Here is a 21,657-nt window from a genome sequence, read left to right as displayed (position 1 = left end):
TATTTATACACACACACACACATATACGTACATTTTATCTCTCTTTTATTTATTTCCTCTCTGATCTTTATTATTTCCTTCCTTCTGCTGACTTTTGGTTTTGTTTGTTGTTCTTTTTCTAATTCTTTTAGGTGGTACGTTAGGTTGTTTATTTGGAATTTTTCTTGTTTTTTAAGGAAGGTCTCTATTGCTGTGAACTTTCCTCTTAGAACTGCTTTTGCTGCATCCCATAGATTTTGTATGGTTGTGTCTTTGTTGTCATTTGTCTCGAGGTATTTTATTTTCTCTTTGATTTCACCCTTGACCCATTGGATTTTTGGTAGCATGTTGTTTAGTCTCCATGTAATCGTTTTCTTTGCATTTCTCTTTCTGTGGTTGATTTCATGTGGTTTCATGCCATTGTGGGCAGAAAAGATGTTTGAAATAATTTCCATCCTCTTAAATTTGTTGAGGCTTGTTTTGTGTTCTGGTACGTGTTCTATCCTAGAGAATGTTCCATGTGTTCTTGAAAAGAATGTTTATTCTATTTCTTTTGGATGTAATGTCCTCAAAATATCAATTAACTAATTGTTCTATTGTGTCACTTAGAATCTCTGTTGCTTCATTGATTTTCTGTCTGGAAGATCTGTCCATTGATGTCAGTAGGGAGTTAAAGTCTCTACTATTATTGTATTTCCATCAATTTCTCCCTTTATGTCTATTCGTTTTTGTTTTATGTATTTAGGTGCTCCTAAATTGGGTGTGTATATGTTAATGAGTGTGATTTCTTCTTCTTGTATTGATCCTGTTATCATTATATACTGTCTTCCTTTTTCTTTATAGCCTTTGTTTTAAAGTCTGTTTTGTCTGATACGAGTATTGCTACCCCCACTTTCTTATCATTTCCATTTGCATGAAATATCTTTTTCTATCCCCTCACTTTCAATCTATACATGTCTTTCGCCCTAAAGTGGGTCTCTTGTAGGCAGCATATTGTAGGTTCTTGTTTTATTATCCAATCTGCTACTCTGTATCTTTTGATCAGAGCATTTAGTGCTTTGACATTTGAAGTAATTATTGATATCTATGTATGTATTTATTGCCTTTTAAACCTTATTTTCTACTTGATTTTGTATTCTTCTTTGTTCCTTTCTTCTTTTTGTTTTTCTTTTTGTGGTTTGATGGTTTTCTTTGTATTATGTTTGAGTTTTTTTTTTCTTTATGGTTTTTGTGGTTACCCTGGTTTTCAAGTACGTTAACCCATAACTATATCTACTTGCTTTAGACTGGTAGTGATATAAGCTCAAACACATTCTAAAAGGTCTACATTTTCTTACTCCCCTCACCCACATTTGGTAATTTTGATGCCTTATTTTACATCTTCATGTTTATCCTTTTGCTCTTCATTGTAGTTATAATCGCTTTCACAGAATTTTTTGATTGTTTTTTAATCTATATACTGGCTTATTTAAGTGATCTTCCATCCTTTTATATATTTACCTTTCCTATTGTGATTTTCCCTTTCCTATAGATTCTTGCTTCTTTTTTATTTAGAGAAGACCTTTCAATATTTCTTTTAGGATAGGTTTAGTATTGCTGTATTCTTTTAGTTTTTACTTGTCTGAGAAATTCTTTATCTCTCCTTCTATTCTAAATGATAATCTTGCTGGGTAGAGTGTCCTAGGTTGCAGGTTTTTCCCTTTCAGGACTTTGAATGTTATCTTGCCACTCCCTTCTTGCCTGCAAAGTGTCTGCAGAGAAATCAGCTGATAGCATTATGGGAGTTCTGTTGTAACTGACTCTTTGTTTTTCTCTTGCTGCCTTTAAAATCCTCTCTTTTTTAATAAAATTATTTTATTGAAGTATAGTTGATTTACAGTGTTGTGTTAATTTCTGCTGTACAGCAAAGTGATTCAGTTATACACATGTAAATATATACATTTTTTCATATTCTTTTCCATTATGGTTTATCACAGGATATTGAATATAGTTTCCTGTGCTACACAGTAGGACCTTGTTGTTTATCCATTCTGTATATAATATTGGGTGGGCCAAAAGGTTCATTCAGTTTTTTTCTGTAAGGTGGCTGTAGTAACACTTAGTTGTCTTAAACTTCATTCAAAACAATTTTGTTAGATTATATGTGACAGCTGTCATATCAGCATGCATGAAAAAAAAGACATCAAAATTGGTGAATTTTTGTGTAGCCATTTTAATATTGAAGATGGAAGAAAAAAAATCAACATTTTCAGCATATTATGCTTTATTATTTCAAGAAAGGTAAAAACGCAACCAAAATGTGTGTGGTGTATGGAGAAGGTGTTGTGACTGATCGAACATGTCAGAAGTGGTTTGCAAAGTTTCATGCTGGAGATTTCTCTGTGGATGATGCTCCATGGTTGGGTAGACCAATTGAAGTTGATAGCGATCAAATTGAAACATTAATTGAAAACAATCAATGTTACACCACATGGGAGATAGCCGACATACTCAAAATATCCAAATCAAGCACTGAAAATCATTTGCACCAGCTTGGTTATGTTAATCGCTTTGATGTTTGGGTTCCACATAAGTTAAGCAAAAAACCCTTCTTGACCATATATCTGCATGTGATTCTCTACTTAAACTTAATGAAAACATTCTGTTTTTGAAACAAATTGTGAGGGGCGGTGAAAGTGGATACTGTACAATAACGTGGAATGGAAGAGATCGTGGGGCAAGTGAAATGAACCACCACCAACCACACCAAAGGCCAGTCTTCATCCAAAGAAGGTGATGTTGTGTATGTGGTAGGATTGGAAGGGAGTCCTCTATTATTGAGCTCCTTCTGGAAAACCAAACAATTAATTCCAACAAGTACGGCTCCCAATTAGACCACCTGAAAGCAGCTCTTGACAAACAGCATCCAGAATTAGTCAACAGAAAATGCATAATCTTCCATCAGGATAATGCAAGACTGCATGTTTCTTTGACGACCAGGCAAAAACTTCACAGCTTGGCTGGGAAGTTCTGATTCATCTGCTGTATTCAGCAGACATGGTACTTTCGGATTTCCATTTATTTTGGTCTTTACAAAATTCTCTTAATGGAAAATTTCAATTCCTTGGAAGACTGTAAACAGCACCTGGAACAGTTCTTTGCTCAAAAAGATAAAGTTTTGGGAAGATGGAATTATGAAGTTGCCTGAAAAATGGCAGAAGGTAGTGGACAAAAGGGTGAATATGTTGTTCAATAAAGTTCTTGGTGAAAATGAAAATTGTCTTTTATTTTTACTGAAAAACCAAAGGCACTTTTTGGTCAACCCAGTAGTTTTCATCTGCTAATCCCAGACTCCCAATCCATCCCTCCCCCATCTCCCCTCCCCCTTGGCAACCACAAGTCTGTTCTCTATATCTGTGAGTCTGTTTCAAACTCAGATTTCCAATTTGTTCCTATTTTGTTAAAACAGAATTATTAGTAATTCTGCCTCATCTAGGAGTATTTTTTAAATAGCTGGTCTATCTTTCTGAAACTGTTTGGTAGATTATCACATTAACAGTGACAGATACAGGCGGGAGATCATAAATGCAATCACTTCCTTAGTGTTTGAGACCACACAAATCAGCTTTCCAAATTGTTTTATAGAACATAAGTATCCTACAATATATTAGGCTTGTTAAAAGAGTTCCATTGTTAAGTTTGGGAAACGTTGCTTCCTATATCTCTTTCTTGAATATTCATTATGCACATAAAAGTTCTGGGAAATGTTATAGTAAAGAAACCGGTTTGATTTTGTTTAATTCAGGATTTCCAACACTTAAACGTGACTACCACTCCTAACCACTTTCTACCCATGAACACCTCTTGACATCTCTTGAGACACTAACATGCTATAGATACAGTTTTGGAAATGCTGCCTAGATGATGGTGATATATATGATTTATATACTGTAGCTATGTCTCGGCTTATAGAGTTATGAGAAATGTTAAAGAAAAGTTAGTTGAGAGTATAGAAATATTTTGCCAAGTGTAGATTCTATTCAAACCAAATTAGTAATTCTGAGGTAAAAGTTTTTAGAGCAACTTTCTCTCTTGAAAACAAGAGTGTTTTAAAAGTGTTATAAAACCAAACCTTATTAGGAATCATAGAGAACAACTAACTCTAACAAAAAATAAACCTTTGATGAGCAAAGTGTAAATGAATCAAACACACGAAATAAATTGCTTTTGAAATGTACTTGTGTATAAAATTTGAGAAAGGGCTTAAAATGAACTTTGACCAAATGTGTTTGGGGCTTTGGTAAATTCAGACATTAAAAAAGTTTAGGATGTGCATGATCCTCAGAAAAGTCACCCATTCCTAATTTAAAATTCCAGAGAAGAGTTATAAAATGAACATTTGCGTTTAGAAGGTACTTAAGAGATCTTGACATGCTGTAAGCAAGTTTTTTAAGGTTACTGAAGTCTACTCACAACCCTTCCCAGTAGTCTATCTACAGAAATTCCAGGTTGTACCACTACCTTCCCAGAAATATAGACGTGATATTTTGTCTTTTATTCATTTTTGGTGATGGACATAGATAAGGTAAAGGGTCTTTAAAAAGTTCTTGTTTCCATTAGGTGCTTCCTACTCCAACTATTTGATATTTGGTCTTAGCACTCAGCTCTAATAGGTATTTCCTTGTTTATGCAAAACAATAATCAGTGATGTCAGCAGGCCTCTGCAAATAGGATTTCTTAGCCCGTGTTTACTCTGTTGGTTTCAAAGCAGTAGAACGGAAAATATTGTATCGATAACTCTGTAAAAAACACTTGCTCTTGCTTTTTATAAAGTAGTAAGATTTACAATAGAATTTTTTAATAAAGTGGTAAGATTTACAATAAACTGCCTATAATTGATTAGTTTCTATAATCATGGTACCTTACTATTATCTCCAAAATATTCACAGGTGAAGAAGTATTAGGCTTAATAAACACATTAGAAGGTGAATATTAGGAAAATATAGTCAATGAATGGTCTGATGTTGGTATTTTATAGGGTTAAAGCACTTTTTTTTACTGAGTTTTTGGAGAAAATAGAAGAGTAAGATGATCTACATTGTTGTTGTATCTAGGCTGTAACAATTGTACAAAGTGTTTGGAATGTTAGTTGAAAGAAAAAGAATATTTTGGTAAATAACAGCCTCTATTCAAATCTAATGAGAGTTTTTTGTAGCTTCAGGAAATACTAATTCCAACATTGAATCCTAATTTTCTAGTATGTAGAACTGCTCCCTTAGATATTTTGTGTAAGTAGTTTTTAAAACCCTGCATTTTGTATCTGTTTATGCAGCAGCAATAAAAAAGTCTTACAGAATATTACTTGTGTATATGAGAGTCCTGTATTTTCTACCTAATAGAAATATTTGGTTTTTAGCTGCCTGCCTGCAGTGATGGTTAATTTTATGTGTCAACTTGACTGGGCCAGGAGGTACCCAGGTGTTTGGTCAAACATTGTTCTGGGAGTGTCTGTGAAGGCTTTTTTGGATGCGATTAACATTTGAATTGGTAGACTAGAGTAAAGAAGACTGCCCTCCCTAATGTGGATGGGCCTCATCCAATGAATTGAAGATATGAATAGAACAGAAAGGATGCATAAGAAGGACCTGTTGAGCTGGCAGTAGGTCTTTTACTTTTTAGACCAGAACTGAGAAGTTGGCTCTTCTTGGGTCTCAAGTCTGCTGGCTTTCAGACTAGAGCTTAACACCATTGGCTTTCCTGGTTCTCAAGCCTTCAGACTCAGACTAGATCTACAACCATCAGTTCTCCTCGTTCTCAGGCCTTTGGACTTGAACTGGAAATACACCATCAACTGTCCTGGGTCTTTAGGTTGGCAACTGCAGGTCTTGGGACTTCTTGGCCTTCATAATCACACAAGACAATTCATTATATAAACTCTATTTATATATAATCTCTCTCTCTCTCCTGTTTCTCTCATGTTCTATTTTTCTGGAGAACCCTAATACCCTGCCTTCCTGTCTTTTTCATTAAGCCTAGAATATAGAAGTGCAAGTGGTATACTTAAGCTATCAGGTTGTTACAAAGAGTTATATATTTTGCTTATTACTTTGTATAGCCATCCCTATCAGACTTTCTTCCAGCCACATCCAGTCACTATTGAGGATAGATGAAGAGACAGAGCCATTAGATCAGCCATTATCTTTGTGAGACTGAATGTACTACCCTTAATTACAAAGTTTTGAGTATATTAAAGCCAGGAAAGCTTATTTGGTTTATTAATGGTCTAAAAGGTAATAATATTATTTTAGAAGTTTTAGTGAAACCTGTTGTGACTAGGAGTCAGCAGAGTTTGTCTGTAAAGGGCCAGATAGTAAATATTTTAGGTTTTGTGGGCCATATGGTGTCAGTTGTAACTGTCATTACTCTGTCTGCACAGCTTTGTCATTGTAGCGCAGAAGTAGTCATAGAGGATACATAAACAAATGATTGTGTCTGTGTTCCAATAAAACTTTATTTATGAAGCAGTGATGGACAGGTTTGGCCTGCTAACCCATGTTATAAAGAATCTTATGAAAATTATGACTACCATTTGTTGTGCATCAACAGAGTAGTGGGTAATGTTATAGGCGCATTGTATTGTTATTTAGTTAATCCTCACCACAAAGAGGAAGCTGAGGCTCAGAAGTTTTAAAATTATTACTCCAAGTTCATATAGCAAGTTGCAGGGTCATTACTAGAACCCAGATTTATCTCCAAATGCGATAATATACTTATTCTTTATATGAAGGAAAATGCTCTGTGAGTTTAAGAACTTTGCTTTCAATAATCTAAAAGAACCAGGTCATAAAATATAAAGCTGAGCTACAGTATCTTACTGGAAATCATTTTATAACTGATGGTTCAGCTGTTGGCCAAAGAAAACTCTGAAAATTTAAATTAGGGTAACCAACTAGTGATTACCAGGACCCCAGTGTCTCTCTAAGCTATTCACACTGTGAGATCATAGGCATTCTTGAAACCTGCCGTGCTGCACCAGTTGCTTAAAGGTCTCTCTTTTTTTTTCCTTGTTGAGGGGCTATGTTGGCTGCTCTGTGTAAGGTCTTGGAAGAAAGCTTAGCAGCATTCTAAGCTTCTCTTCTCAAAATTCAAACCAGGGGCCAAAAATACCTCAGCTCTTTGGAGAAGATAGTAAGCAAAGGTGAGGATCTTTCATCCTAAAAAGTTGGATGAAGTAATTGTCCAGTTAAACTGTCATCGTACCTTCACCATCTTTGTGCTCCTGGCCTGGAAGCAGACTTGATTTATGTATAGATTACATTAAAGACTGCCTTAACATGAATAAGTCTTTGGAAAAGAAATGCATTTTCTCTTTTCTCATGAAAGCTTCTAATAGCTCTGAAGCTTCAAACCTAGGTGTGGGAGGGCTATTGAAATTATGGAAAACGTCAGTGATATGGCATGTCAGTATGTTTGTATGTGTGTTTGACTATGTTTTAGAAGATAAGAAAAGCTCTACAACCTAAATCCCTCTCCTCCTGCTATTTTTCCCTTCAAGATTACAATTCTCTTTCTGACTTTTAAAAGTGTGATCTGATTATTTGTTTATTTAAACTAAACAGTTATTTATTGGGTACCTACTATGTGCCAGGCATTATGCTAGCCTTGAGGATACAGATAATGAGTTAAACATACTGTCTTCAAGGAGGTTACTGTGTAGTTGCAGAGATTAATACTGTGTATTAAATGCTAAAACATGAGTAAACACATAGGAAAGACATCTGACTCAACTTTGGGAGTCAGAGAAGTTTTCCTGAAAGAGAGAAAATCTGAGCTAAGTTCTGAAGAAGAGGAACTAAACCAGACAAAAAGCAGGAAAAAGCTTATCTGAATTTTCCCAAGACCAATCAACAGGATACATCTGAATGTATCATGCTTAGTATGTGTCATTTAAAAAGAAAAGAGGCCCGTTTTTTGAGTGCCATGAACCAAAAAGAAAAGATAGATGTGACACCAATCACCTATTCTAAATCTAGTAACAGGAAGGCCATATTTGCTTACAGCCTGAGCATTCTTTTTATCAGAATAAATGTGGCTGGAAATAAATAAAATAATAATGCCCTTCTTGACTGTGTTGGCCCCCTTTTTCGTTACCATTTCAAACAGAGGGAAGTCAGAGAGTTCAGCTGCGTTCAACTCTTCATGAATAAGGAAGAGAGGAACTATGATGAATCCACTGAAGTCTACCCCACCCAACTTATGTTTTGCTCCACAGTCTTTTATATTAGACGTGGTCTAATCTCTCATTTTCTCTTTCCTCCCCATCCCCGCCCCGCCCCACCCTGCCCCGTGATATAATCACAAATAGAATTTCAAGAAACATTCGATATAAGTTCTGACCTTAAAATACCTTGTAATCCTACGTTTGGACTTTATCCTGAAGGCAATGAAATGACAAAAAATGATGATTACAGCTGCAACGTGAAGAATGGGTGAAGTAGGGCAACACTAGAGACAGTGACACAAATTAGGCATCTGAGTGAGAGAGGGTAATGACGTGAACTAGGGTAAAGGCAGAGGAAATAAAGAGAGAAGTGATGGTTTGAGAGAAATTTAGATGGTAGGACATGGTGACTTGACTGGATATGATGGGGCCAGTGAATGAGGGGCAGGAGTCAAGGTTGATGGTCAGGTTTCTGACTTGGGCAGTGGAGTAGATAGTGGTACTTGTATGAAGACTGAGGACATAAAAGGAGGAGAAGTGTTAAGCACTTCCTAAGCAGCAGTCAGCTGCTAAGCTGGCTCACCACACTTCTGTAGATTCCTGTCATAAGGAAACAATGAGCCCAGTCAGATAGATTTAGATAGTTTATTGCTCAAAACACAGTAGGCAGCATGATCTTCATGTTCATATAGGTTCCCCAAGTCCCGTAGTACAGAATGAGGCCCAGGTAGATGCTGTGCACACAGTGGATCTGTGTCCTCCCAGTCTTGTAAGGGCCTGCTAGCAAACCTGCCCAACCTTTGCCTCAGAGGATGACACTATCTTTATTATCCTTGTCAGGGAACAATATGACCTGTAACCTGGAGGGATACACCATTTCTAGTCTGAGACACACAGAAATACCGTGGAGAATTGACTCCTAACAGCAAGGTAGGTAATGATTCCAGTTTTTACATAATGAATTTAAAATGCCCATTCTATCTGTCTGTCTATCTATCTATCTATCTACCTACCTACCTACCTACCTACGTATCTTATCTATGGCTGCATTGGGTCTTAGTTGCGGCACGCGGGATCTTGCGTTGCAGTGTGCGGGCTCTTCGATGTGGCGCGCGGGCTCCAGAGTGCGCAGGCTCAGTAGTTGAGGCGTGCAGGCTCCAGAGTGCATGGGCTCTGTAGTTGCGGCATGTGGGCCTAGTTGCCGAGCGGTATGTGGGATCTTAGTTCCCCGAAGAGGGATCGAAGCCACATCCCCTGCATTGGAAGGTGGGTTCTTAAGCACTGGACTACCAGGGAGGTCCCTAAAATGCCCATTATATCTAAATAAAGGTATTCAGTAGATAGTAAACTGTTTCTAAGAATATTCAGTATAGTATTTATAGAAATGAGGTAATGAAAAATAAAATCTATAAACTTTAGCTATGTCAAAATAGTAGTATTTATAGTCATTTTTAAGACAGTTACAGCAGGTGGTTACCAAGTTGCCTAATTAACCACTATGATGTCATTAACGTGTAAGATTTATTATTGTATTCATTACAAACGGAGTTCACCTAGACTTAGTTTTCTGTTGCCCTTGGGATTTGATGATCTGCTAATAACCTCAAAAACTTAGAAAGTAGTGTGGTTGCAGGATATTTATGACACACTATGGAACTGGCCTCTGATTATGACTTTTGCCCACTTTAGTCTAAATAAGTCCTCTCCAGTAGAAATAAAATGTGAGCCACTTGTGTAATTTAAAATTTTCTAGTAGTCACATTAAACAAAGTAAAAAGAAACAGATGAATTTAATAAAATTTTATTTAATCCAATATGTTAAAATATTATTTCAAAATAGAATCAACATAAAATTATTTGTGAGATATTTTACATTTTTTTCATACTAAACTTTGAAATCTAATGTGTTAGCTTACACTTATGTGTGTCTAAATTTGGACTAGATATATTACAAGTGCTCAATAGCCACATGTAGCTACTGGCTACCATATTGGACAGCTCAGGTCTAGACCTCAAGAACAAGAAGCTATATTGCATCATATGTGATGAATATGGTTCTTCTTTGTATGTTAGAAGACTAAATACTATGGTATGCCTTTTATCTTAGATAATTGAATACTACAGGGTAACTAACATTATAATGAAAAAACAAATGGCCACTGAATTTATATGGTATTTTTTATTTTTGGGGGAGATCATGAGTTTCACTTACAGTCAGCTAATTCTCGCAGTGCCTAAAATAGGCACCTTTGAAAGTGAGTTATGTCTTTAGATGTATCATTGGTAAATCACTCAAGGATTTCACTAGATGGACTAGGTAGCCAGGAGTTTTAAAGTATAATTCAGTGTACATGACTTACCCTTGGAAAATAAGTTGCATGTTGGGAGAATTTCTTCTGTTATATTGTGAGTTACCTCATCATTTTGTGGCCTGTAAACATTTACTTATTTACCATGTTGACAAATATATTGATCCTGCTGTACAGAAGCATCTTGAAAACCTAAAAGATGTCTGTTATGTAATTTAATGAAAAACAGATGTTGAGGGGAAAAGTCAGCCACTGTATATGACCTCAGTATAGGAGCTGGAAATAATATACTTTGGAAAGTCTGAAGTATGTTAGTAGTTTTAGAAAAAGACTAGTTAAGTAGTTTGAAAAACTTAAGATCTTCTAAGAAACTGATGATGCATACTGATGATGACTTACTGAGTTTGCTTTGGGAAAGCCCTGTAAGTCATGGAACTTGCTGTGTATTTTAAGGACACCTTTAACCCTATCTATGAAATTCAGTCACCTTGAATTGTATATTGAAGCAGCATGCTCAGGGAAAAATGAATTTCTCTGCTGAATGTGAGTGAAAGCACTTGATTACTTGTAAAGTCTTGGCTATCTCTGATGGTGATTATTATCTGTGATTGTTTGTTGAGGGTTTTTTGTTTGTTTTTTAAAGACTTATTTGGGATAAGCATATGTTGTGTTACATAGTTAAAAAGATGTTCTTTTAGAGAGTATTCCATGAGAAAAGACAAGTAGTTCTACATTATTCTTGTTTATTGATACTTTTCTTTAGGAACAAACAGTTTTAAAAATTAGACTAATTCATGGCAGAGTGATAGAGAAGTGGATGTGCTGTGTGTAATAAGGAAGTGAATTGAATAAGGAATCAGTCAGAAGCAGCAGAGAAGGTAACATCTATTTTGTTTCCATGACCCAGAAGGACTGTGTGTGTACCAGTAAACGCTTTAGAAAGTTTGTCAACCCTCTATGGTGAAATAAATCAGTAAGGGTTAAGATCATGTTTCTGACTTAACCATTCATGGGTTAAACCTATTGTCATTTTGTATCTTGCTTTGAAATGAAGCTTTGGGAATTAAGGGGTTACCATCAAAGGGGTTTTCAAAGGGTGCTTTAAAAAGTTTGAGAACCATTGTTCTGTTATAATAAAAGTGGTCAGGGGAGGCCTCCCTGAGAAAGCGATGTTTGAGCTATGGCTTAAAGGAGATGTGGGAACAACTATGGAGCTGCATTGGGAGGACGTTTCCAGGCCAAGGACACAAGGGATGCCACGCCTTTAATGCAGGAACATAGCTGGCAGGTTGGAGGACAGCATGGTGGCCAGTGTGGCCACAGAAACAAAAGGGTTACCATCATTTATTCTCAGTCTTCTCTGTATTCTAGATACTTTTTATACAAACCTGACTTGAAATAAGGAAAATTGGAGAAAAAAATGTTACAGCAGAATAATGGGTTTCAAACTTTTAAAATCATTGTTTGGAAACAAATCCCAAAATATGAAATAAATAAAAGTGATGTTGCAGCTCAAAAAATGATAGGGACATGTCGAAAAGCCTCAGTAGTCAGATCAAAGGGACTCCCACTGGCCAAATCTGAGAGAATTTGAGCTTCAAAATAATGAGATTAATAAATGTTAATCTATTAAATTTTTAAAAATCTATGAGTCCACACTTATAGTAAACAAAAAAATAAATAAGGGAATAGGATACCATCTAATAAATGTAGGAGGAATGATAATGTTAGAAAATCACCATTTTGCAACCATTTTAACCACCAGGCAAGAATCATCAAGTTGGATGAGGGCTAAGATATTTACAGACTCTTAAAAGTATCTTTCCATGAATTATTCTTTAATTACAAAGGAAAAAAAAGATATTTTACACTGGAGTAACCTGGTAGACACTACTTTAACTATGTAAGTAATTAATCAAAGTCAATATCACCAATAACTGGACAAACCCAATAGTATTTGCTTCCAGATGTGATACACACTGAAAAGAACAATATCATTTATATAATATTTCTGCCAAAAATATATAACCTAAATCTAATTATGAGGAAATATTAGACAAACCCAAATTGAGGGATTTTTACAAAGGAAATTGTTTGTACTATTTGTAAATGTCAGTGTTGTGAAAGACAAAGAAAGGCTGATCTGGACCAGAGAATAAAATTGCTATAGAAGGAATTTTGGAGATAATTGGCAAAATTTAAATAAATTCTATAGATTAGGTAACAGCATTGTGTCAATATTAAATTTCCTGATTTTGATTATCATACTGTGATAATGTAGGTGAATATCCTTGTTCTTGGGAAATCTACCCTGAAGTATTTAGAGATAATGGAACAAGGTTTTGTAACTTTCAAACAATTGAGAAAATAAAAGATATACTGTATAAAGAGAGAAAGAAGAGGAGGAAAAGAGAGGAGGGGAAGGGTAGGAAAGAATGGTAAAGCAGTTGTGGCAAAATGTTAAAATCTGGGTTAAACACATAAAATAGTTCTTTGTACTATGCTTGTAACTTTTCTGTATATTTAAAATTATTTCAAAACAAAAAGTTGTACACAAAAAGTGATGGTGTGCTGGATGAATTAGGTCTACAACACTTTCTATTTGGTGTTGCTCCTTCACTTATTTTCTTCTAAACAGAACCTCTGAGGCACCCCTGAATACAATCTGAAAATCACTGCTCTTAAAATGATCATTCCTTCCAGCTATGAAAACAGAGAAAGCAGAAAGTTTTACATGTAATAATGATTTTATATATGGAAGGAGATATCTAATATTTCACTACCTCTAGGAAGAGACTACTTGCTCTTTTAAATATTGCTAACATGCAGAGATTGTTGGTAAATATTGATGGACACTTAAAAAAAGAGCATATGGAAAAAATTTAAGCAATAGAGCAAAGTCTATATTTGGCCCAAGGGTTCGAGGAATTCTAAGAGTGACTGCCTGTAGGTAGTTAGGAAGAAATTTTTAAGGTAGCTGCAATAAAATTTAGCTTTTCTTTAGATTTATATGTGCAACTGAAATGAGGCTTAGGAAGGCTCAGAGCGTGGAAATTCTAGTTTATGTTTATAATCATGGTAAGGGGGGCTGCCATCATTAAAATGACAAGGTCATAGTGAACTTTGTAAATTTGAGGACAGATGATGAAAAAAATGATTCAGGGTAGATAAGAGAGCAGTCAAAGGAGCAGTGTTAAAAGTATCATACTTGTGGCCACTTCAGCAGTGGTACTGAGTTAGTACCATCTAGGTACTTGTAAATAGCATCTGTAACGTCAGAGAGAAACCCTACCTGAGCCAGGTATTATTTTCCTGTGTTTACTAAAGTTAACAACATAACTTCTATGGTATATAGTACTTCAAGGAGAACAGAATTTGAAGGTCTAGAAAACACTTTGGAACTACTGAAATTATGGAATTGTTATAAGATGTGAATAGCAGATAGATCATTTTAATTTGTCTACAAGGGAATTCTAGTTTTCTTAAAGGAAAAAAAAAACAACAAAGGGGAACAAAATAAGTTATCTACTTTTGACCTAATTTGTGAGCTAAATACTAAAACCTTGTGAGATGAGAAATGACAAAAGAGGGAAAATTAGTGTATAAGACATGAAAGAACATTGTTTTTAGAACTGCCACAGTATATTGAAATTATAAGAGGTAGTTATGGCATAGAGAGCAGACAAAGAATGAAAATAAACTTTGTTAAAAGTTAAATTATGCATACATCAAAATGAAGAAGGGCAGTAATGCTTACAGTATACAAATGATTGTATATACAGAACCTGTGGTTTCTTGGCAATTTGGAAAATAATAAAATGAAAAATGGCTTCTTATGGACAAAGGTGATATAGAAGTAAAAAAACACAATTGGTATAAAAATGACTTTTTCTTAGATTTTCGGAGAAATATAAATTTAAAAAGGGATGTTAAATGGAGAATTATCTGTAATTTTAATCTTTATGGGCATGGTATGAAAGTAGCTAGAAGTAAACCGAGGAGGAAAGCATGTTGACAAAAGGAACTGTAACTCTTGGCAGTGTATAAACAGGGTGCTTTGTAAAGTTCTGCCATAGAACCACCAATGCAATGGTTCTGTGCAATGCAGCATCAGTGGTAGTTGGAATAAAGGAGTAGGAGAATGGATCATTTAATGACCACTTAATAATAGTTATTACCCTCTGAGTTATGTTAAGGGCAACCAAATCCAGCACTCCAGGGCACAAGATGATTGGCTAAAGGAGTTGGGAAGAAGTTGTTCTTGTTGGTGTACCTTTGTTTGGCTCTTCAGGGACCCTTTTTTCTCCAGGTATTACCTGCTGCTGTCTGTAGAACTCAGACATGGAGGACTCAATGGTTTGCTGGTCTTTAGAACATCCTGTATTTTAATGATCATGATAAATGCTTGGAGAATATAGAAATGTTGGTGCTTCAGTGGAATTAATGACCACATCTGTCTTTTGATTGGTGTTTTCATTTTAATCATCATTTAAATGATTTCCCCGTCACAGATTTTATTTAAAAGACTGACTATATATAACATCTGACATTTTTGATTATTTTAATGGACTAGGTTTTAAACACTGAAACTACAGTTCTGCCCAGTGAAAAGCACAGGTGTTCTGACAAGCAATAAAAGCAAATAAAATGTGGTATTTTTATTGTGTAAAATAGTATGGACACATATAGTACACACAAGAATCTAGAATATAAGGCTGTTTAACGGCAATCAAATTTTAGTAGAATTTACTTGATTGTAACATCTTCCTTTTAGGTTGGAATATGGTTTCTTAAAGAGGATCAGACAAATTACTCATTCTGGGAACAAAGACTTTTGAAAGCTGACAGCTTACTGGCAGTTATGATGAGCATTTATTTCAGGCTTATAAAACATATTAATCAAACTAGTTCACAGTATGGTGGTCCAAAGAGGGGTTATATTATTTTTGAGAGATACTTTAAATAACTGAAGAGCGCTGGTAACATATTTTCCATGAATACAAAGCTACAATGTTTTTTTTTCTTCTAGATGAGTAAATACTTTTCTCGGGTTTAAAGAATGAAGAGTACTGCAGGAATCTGTTTATTACAAGACTATTTGCAAAAGACCTATGCACCATTCATTGAACCTTGAAAAACACTTGAAAATATGGGTTGCATTTGCAAACTTCAGTGTATGACATGGAAAGCTGGCAAGCTGCCTGGCTTCTACTTAAAGGATTGTCATTCTGGGAAAAATAAATTTCTCTAACTAGACAAAAGTCAATGTTTTCATGTTTTACTGCAATCAAACTGATAGAGCTGACAATTTAATGTCTCAACACTTAAAATACCTGGGGATAATCAGTTACCTCAATCAATCATAAACACAAATCCTTCTATTTTCGAAGCTTGTGTGTCTGTGACTAAAGATATAAGACCGTTTGGTGAGTCCCTTTCCCCGCAACACCCCGTCATCTAACCCTACCATCCTCCTAATATTCCTGATCTGTCTTTATCTATGCAGATATGTATACACATTATGCATCTGGAAATAACTTTTAACAACTCAAGTGTGATCAAATTTAGAAACTTTTCTTTCACTGTCCTGTTTTATTTAATTTTTATGGTAGTTTATAGACTGTATGCCTGTCAGAGAAATGTGGAACTGTGCTGGCGTTTCCACTGAAGACATCATTATGAGTGAAAAAGTGCTCAAGGCTTTTTCAAAGTGGGTGCTGAAACGTACATTTCCTTTCTCTGACTCCAGGGGATGCTGGTAGCTACCCCAAACAGACAGGTATTTTGGGGTCAAATGGTGTAGTGCCAGGCCCTTAGGATTTCCTGGCAAGCACACTGAACAGCTCAGTTCTGGAAACTAATGATAATAATGATGATGATAAAGCAAGGGAGGCAGTGACAACAACATAAAAAGCCGCCTGAGGAATTGGATTCCAGGTAGCTCTAGATATGGCAGAGCTGACAGGTTCCGTTCACTAAGCTTTGGTATTGATAATGACAGGAAACTTCAGAACAGTTTTAGAGATCTATTTCTATTAAGCTATGCTGTGGTGTTTCTGCAACTTGACAACAAGTTTACTGGGGCACCCCATTCTTCTTTCAACATGGTAAGAATTGATGTGAGTGGTGCTACATTCCTAACAGATAATTACTCTGAGCACTCAATAAGCCAGATTCCTTGTTTGAAGTATTCTTTTCTGTATTTTTTATGTATGGTGTATATGTGGGTATATGTATATATAGACAAACGCATCCACCACCACTGCCTCCTTTTTGTTTCTTTGATAATGTAGGGCTTTGCAGTCAAACTAAGCAGAGTTTTAGGACCCTTGGGGCAGCATCTTTTAGTTCCGCATCAGGCTGCGTTGCAAACAGTCAGTCTTGTTCTTGCACTCACTTGGCGGAAGTGCCACGACACGACTTGTGCAGTGCTTTGCTCTTGCCATGAAGCCTGGGTGACAAAAGTTTTTACAAGAAGCTGACTGTATTTGAGGTTATGAATATGCAATGACTCTCATTAGTATTGAAGCACCAGAACAGGGGCTGACATCCCCCCGCCACTTTGAGTTGCTGCAGAATCGGCTAATGAATTGTCTTGCTCTTTCATGCACACAGTCTGCTGTTGTGGCTTCTAAGTTCCAAGGGGAGTTGCCCAGTTTGAGTAGACCATTGACTGCAGAAATTAATTGTCAGGAACTACTCTTGATTTTGTGAAATACTATTTAGACAGTGCCTTAGCTGGTCAAAACAGAAAAGCTATAAGCTTTGTATAAGATAGTATCATGAATAGGAAAATTTAGAAAGAGACATGAGAATGTATGTATGTTCTTATATACACAACTGTGTATAGATATGCTTCTATCCTGGATTACTGTACAGTAAGTATATCTAAATATAGGTGAAATCAAGTAATAGAAATCTGACATTTTGTTGGTTGGTCTATTATTCTTCCATACAGAACAAACAGAGATGATAGAAAATTCCCCAAATGAATAGGGTTGAAACACAAAGCTATTCCATCAACTCTTTACATATTCTTTCTTTCTTTTTTATTCCTGGGTCTCTGCCAAACATTTTGCAGCTCATACACATACCATCTTTCATGAATATGTTACTGATAAGGATATGTTTCTAGCCCCTGATTAAGATATCTGAGCTGATTTGCAGTGTGTAAGAAAATGCAGAAGTGCTCAGACATCATCTAGAATGGTCCCTTTTCAATAGGATAAATTAAGTGTGTTTTTCCACACCCCTTCTCCCTTGAAATTTCCTTTCAACTAAAAGAGAACTTCTGTGGCTTGCTGCAGATTGTAAAGAATGGATTGAATTGAAATGGATAATATATGCTAAAAGGTAAGGGATATGTTGTAAACTGTGCAAATAAGGCAATGAACAAAGGGTAAGTCCTTATATTAAAGTGCTTGCTCTACACATTTATTTAATGAAAAGGCATCCCTTGCACAGAAGCAGATATATGTTATTTTTGTAGAGCTTTAGGGGGTAGTGTTACTATAATTGTCATATCTCAATGGAAACAAGAAAAAAAGTAAAGCCCAAGAATGTATACATATAAGAGTACCAAGTATGAGTGTAGCTTAAAATAAATGCAGTCTGGCAAAAGTGGCTTAAGTATCATATATCAAGCACTTGTTACCTCTGCTGGCCTTAGTGACTTCACATGACTAAGACCAAATCAGTGATAAAATCTCAAGGAAGATGAAACCAGTGTAGGCCTTTGCAAAGACCATCAGTCATTCCACAGAGCTGTGATATTATTTGTTCATGTAATCCTTGGCTTCCTATTTAATGGACATAATACACCATCCACTCCTAGACCAAAGCCACCAAGGGAAATCTTTTTCTTTTCTTTCTTTCTTTCTTTTTTTTAAATTGGACACAGGGAAGACAGATTGGTTCAAGATGGCAGAGTAGAAGGATGTGCTCTCGCTCCCTGTTGCGAGAACACAGGAATCACAACTAACTGCTGAACAGTCATCGACAGGAAGACACTGGAACTCACCAAAAAAGATACCACACATCCAAAGACAAAGGAGAAGCCGCAAGGAGATGGTAGGAGGGGCGCAATCACAAAAAATAAAATCCCATAACCGCTGGGTGGGTGACTCACAAACTGGAGAACAGTTATGTCACAGAAGTCCACCCACTGGAGTGAAGGTTCTGAGCCCCATGTCAGGCTTCCCAACCTGGGGGTCTGACAATGGGAGGAGGAATTCCCAGAGAATCAGACTTTGAAGACTAGCGGGATTTGATTGCAGGACTTCAACAGGACTGGGGGAAACAAAGACTCCACCCTTGGAGGGCACACACAAAGTAGTGTGTACATCAGGTCCCAGGGGAAGGAGCAGTGACCACATAGGAGACTGAATCAGACCTACCTGCCAGTGTTGGAGGGCCTCCTGCAGAGGTGGGGGGTAGCTGTGGCTCACTGTGGGGACAAGGACACTGGCAGCAGAAGTTCTGGGAAGTACTCTTTGGCGTGAGCCCTCCCAGAGTCTGCCATTAGCCCCACCAAAGAGCCTGTAGCCTCCAGTGCTGTGTTGCTTCAGGCCAGACAACCAACAGGGAGGGAACTCAGCTCCACCCATCAGCAGACAAGCAGATTAAAGTTTTACTGAGCTCTGCCCACCAGAGCAACACCTGGCTCTACCCACCACCAGTCCCTCCCATCAGGAAGCTTGCACAAGTCTCTTAGATAGCCTCATCCACGAGAGGGCAGACAGCAGAAGCAAGAACTACAATCCTGCAGCCTGTGGAACGAAAACCACATTCACAGAAAGATAGACAAAACGAAAAGGCAGAGGGCTATGTACCAGATGAAGGAACAAGATAAAACCCAGAAAAACAATTAAATGAAGTGGAGCTAGGCAAACTTCCAGAAAAAGAATTCAGAATAATGATAGTGAAGATGATCCAGGACCTGGGAAAAAGAATGGAGGAAAATCAAGAAGATGCAAGAAATGTTTAACAAAGACCTAGAAGAATTAAAGAACAAACACCTAGAAGAATTAAAGAACAAACAAACACAGATGAACAATACAATAACTGAAATGAAAAATACACTAGAAGGAATCAATAGCAGAATAACTCAGGCAGAAGAATGGATAAGTGACCTGGAAGACAGAATGGTGGAAATCATTGCTGTAGAACAGAATAAAGAAAAAAGAATGAAAAGAAATCAAGACAGCCTAAGAGACGTCTGGGACAACATTAAACACCCCAACATTTGCATTATAGGGGTCCCAGAGGAGAAGAGAGAGAGAGAAAGGACCCAAGAAAATATTTGAGGAGATTATAGTTGAAAACTTCCCTAACATAGGAAAGGAAATAGCCACCCAAGTCCAGGATGTGCAGAGAGTCCCAGGCAGGATAAACCCAAGGAGAAACATGCCAAGACACACAGTAATCAAACTGACAAAAATTAAAGACAAAGAAAATTTATTAAAAGCAACAAGGGAAAAACAACAAATAACGTACAAGGGAACTCCCGTAAGGTTAACAGCTGATTTCTCAGCAGAAACTCTGCAAGCCAGAAGGGAGTGTCATGATATATTTAAAGTGATGAAAGGGAAGACGCTACAACCAAGAATACTCTATGCACCAAGGCTCTCATTCAGACTTGATGGAGAAATCAAAAGCTTTACAGACAAAAGCAAAAGCTAAGAGAATTCAGCACCACCAAACCAGCTCTACAACAAATGCTAAAGGAACTTCTCTAAGTAGAAAACACAAGAGAAGAAAAGGACCTACAAAAACAAACCCAAAACAATTCAGAAAATGGTAATAGGAACATACATATCAATAATTACCTTAAGTGTGAATGGATTAAATGCTCCAACCAAAAGATGCAGACTGGCTGAATGGATACAAAAACAAGACCCATATATATGTTATCTACAAGAGACCCACTTCAGACCTAGGGACACATACAGAGTGAAAGTGAGGGGGTGGAAAAAGGTATTCCATGCAAATGGAAATCAAAAGGAAGCTGGAGTAGCAATACTCATATCAGATAAAATAGACTTTGAAGAATGTTACAAGAGACAAGGAAGGACACTACATAATGATCAAGGGATCAATCCGAGAAGAAGATGTAACAATTATATATGCACCCAACATAGGAGCACCTGAATACATAAGGCAAACGCTAAGAGCTATAAAAGAGGAAATCGACAGTAACACAATAATAGTGGGGGACTTTAACACCTCACTTACAGCAATGGACACATCATCCAGACAGAAAATAAGGAAACAGAAGCTTTAAATGACACAACAGACCAGATAGATTTAATTGATATTAATAGGACATTCCATCTGAAAACAGCAGATTACACTTTCTTCTCAAGTACACACAGAACATTCTCCAGGATAGATCACATCTTGGGTCACAAATCAAGCCACAGTAAATGTAAGAAAATTGAAATCATATCAAACATCTTTTCCAACCACAACACTATGAGATTAGAAATGAATTACAGGGAAAAAAAAACGTAAAAAACACAAACACATGGAGGCTAAACAATATGTTACTAAATAACCAAGCGATCACTGAAGAAATCAAAGAGGAAATAAAAAATACCGAGAGACAAATGACAATGAAAACATGATGATCCAAAACGTATGGGATGCAGCTAAAGCAGTTCAAAGAGAGAAGTTTATAGCAATACAATACTACCTCAAGAAACAAGAAAAATCTCAAACAATCTAACCTTACACCTAAAGGAACTAGAGAAAGAAGAACAACCAAAACCCAAAGTTAGTAGAAGGAAAGAAATCATAAAGATCAGAACAGAAACATATGAAATAGAAACAAAGAAAACAATAGCAAAGATCAATAAAACTAAAAGCTGGTTCTTTGAGAAGATAAACAAAATTGATAAACCTAGCGAGACTCATCAAGAAAAAGAGAGAGAGGACTCAAATCAATAAAATCAGAAACGAAAAAGGAGAAGTTACAATGGACAATGCAGAAATACAAAGCATCCTAAGAGACTACTACAAGCAACTCTGTGCCAGTAAAATGGACACCCTGGAAGAAATGGACAAATTCTTAGAAAGGTATAACCTTCCAAGACTGAACCAGGAAGAAATAGAAAATACGAACAGACCAATCACAAGTAACGATATTGAAACTGTGATTAAAAATCTTCC

General features: G+C 36.4%; 1 long non-coding RNA gene across 2 annotated transcripts in view; it reads left to right on the top strand.

Annotated features, from left to right (window-relative positions):
* LOC118891796 overlaps window positions 1-21,657 on the top strand; it is a 142,683-nt gene that overhangs the window by 99,523 nt on the left and 21,503 nt on the right. The window contains exons 4-5 of one of the 2 annotated variants that reach the window (XR_005019172.1): window positions 9,020-9,109; window positions 15,518-15,581. This is a non-coding gene — a long non-coding RNA (uncharacterized LOC118891796). Of the gene's footprint in view, window positions 1-9,019; window positions 9,110-15,517; window positions 15,582-21,657 lie in introns of those variants that run through there. The other variant, XR_005019171.1, reaches the window with a different exon arrangement.

The sequence above is a fragment of the Balaenoptera musculus genome, chromosome 3 (genome assembly GCF_009873245.2).
Source record: "Balaenoptera musculus isolate JJ_BM4_2016_0621 chromosome 3, mBalMus1.pri.v3, whole genome shotgun sequence".
In the NCBI taxonomy this organism is placed as follows: Eukaryota; Metazoa; Chordata; class Mammalia; order Artiodactyla; family Balaenopteridae; genus Balaenoptera; species Balaenoptera musculus.
The sequence above is the reverse complement of the archived record's forward strand: the minus strand, read 5'-3'. Positions and strand labels throughout refer to the sequence as shown.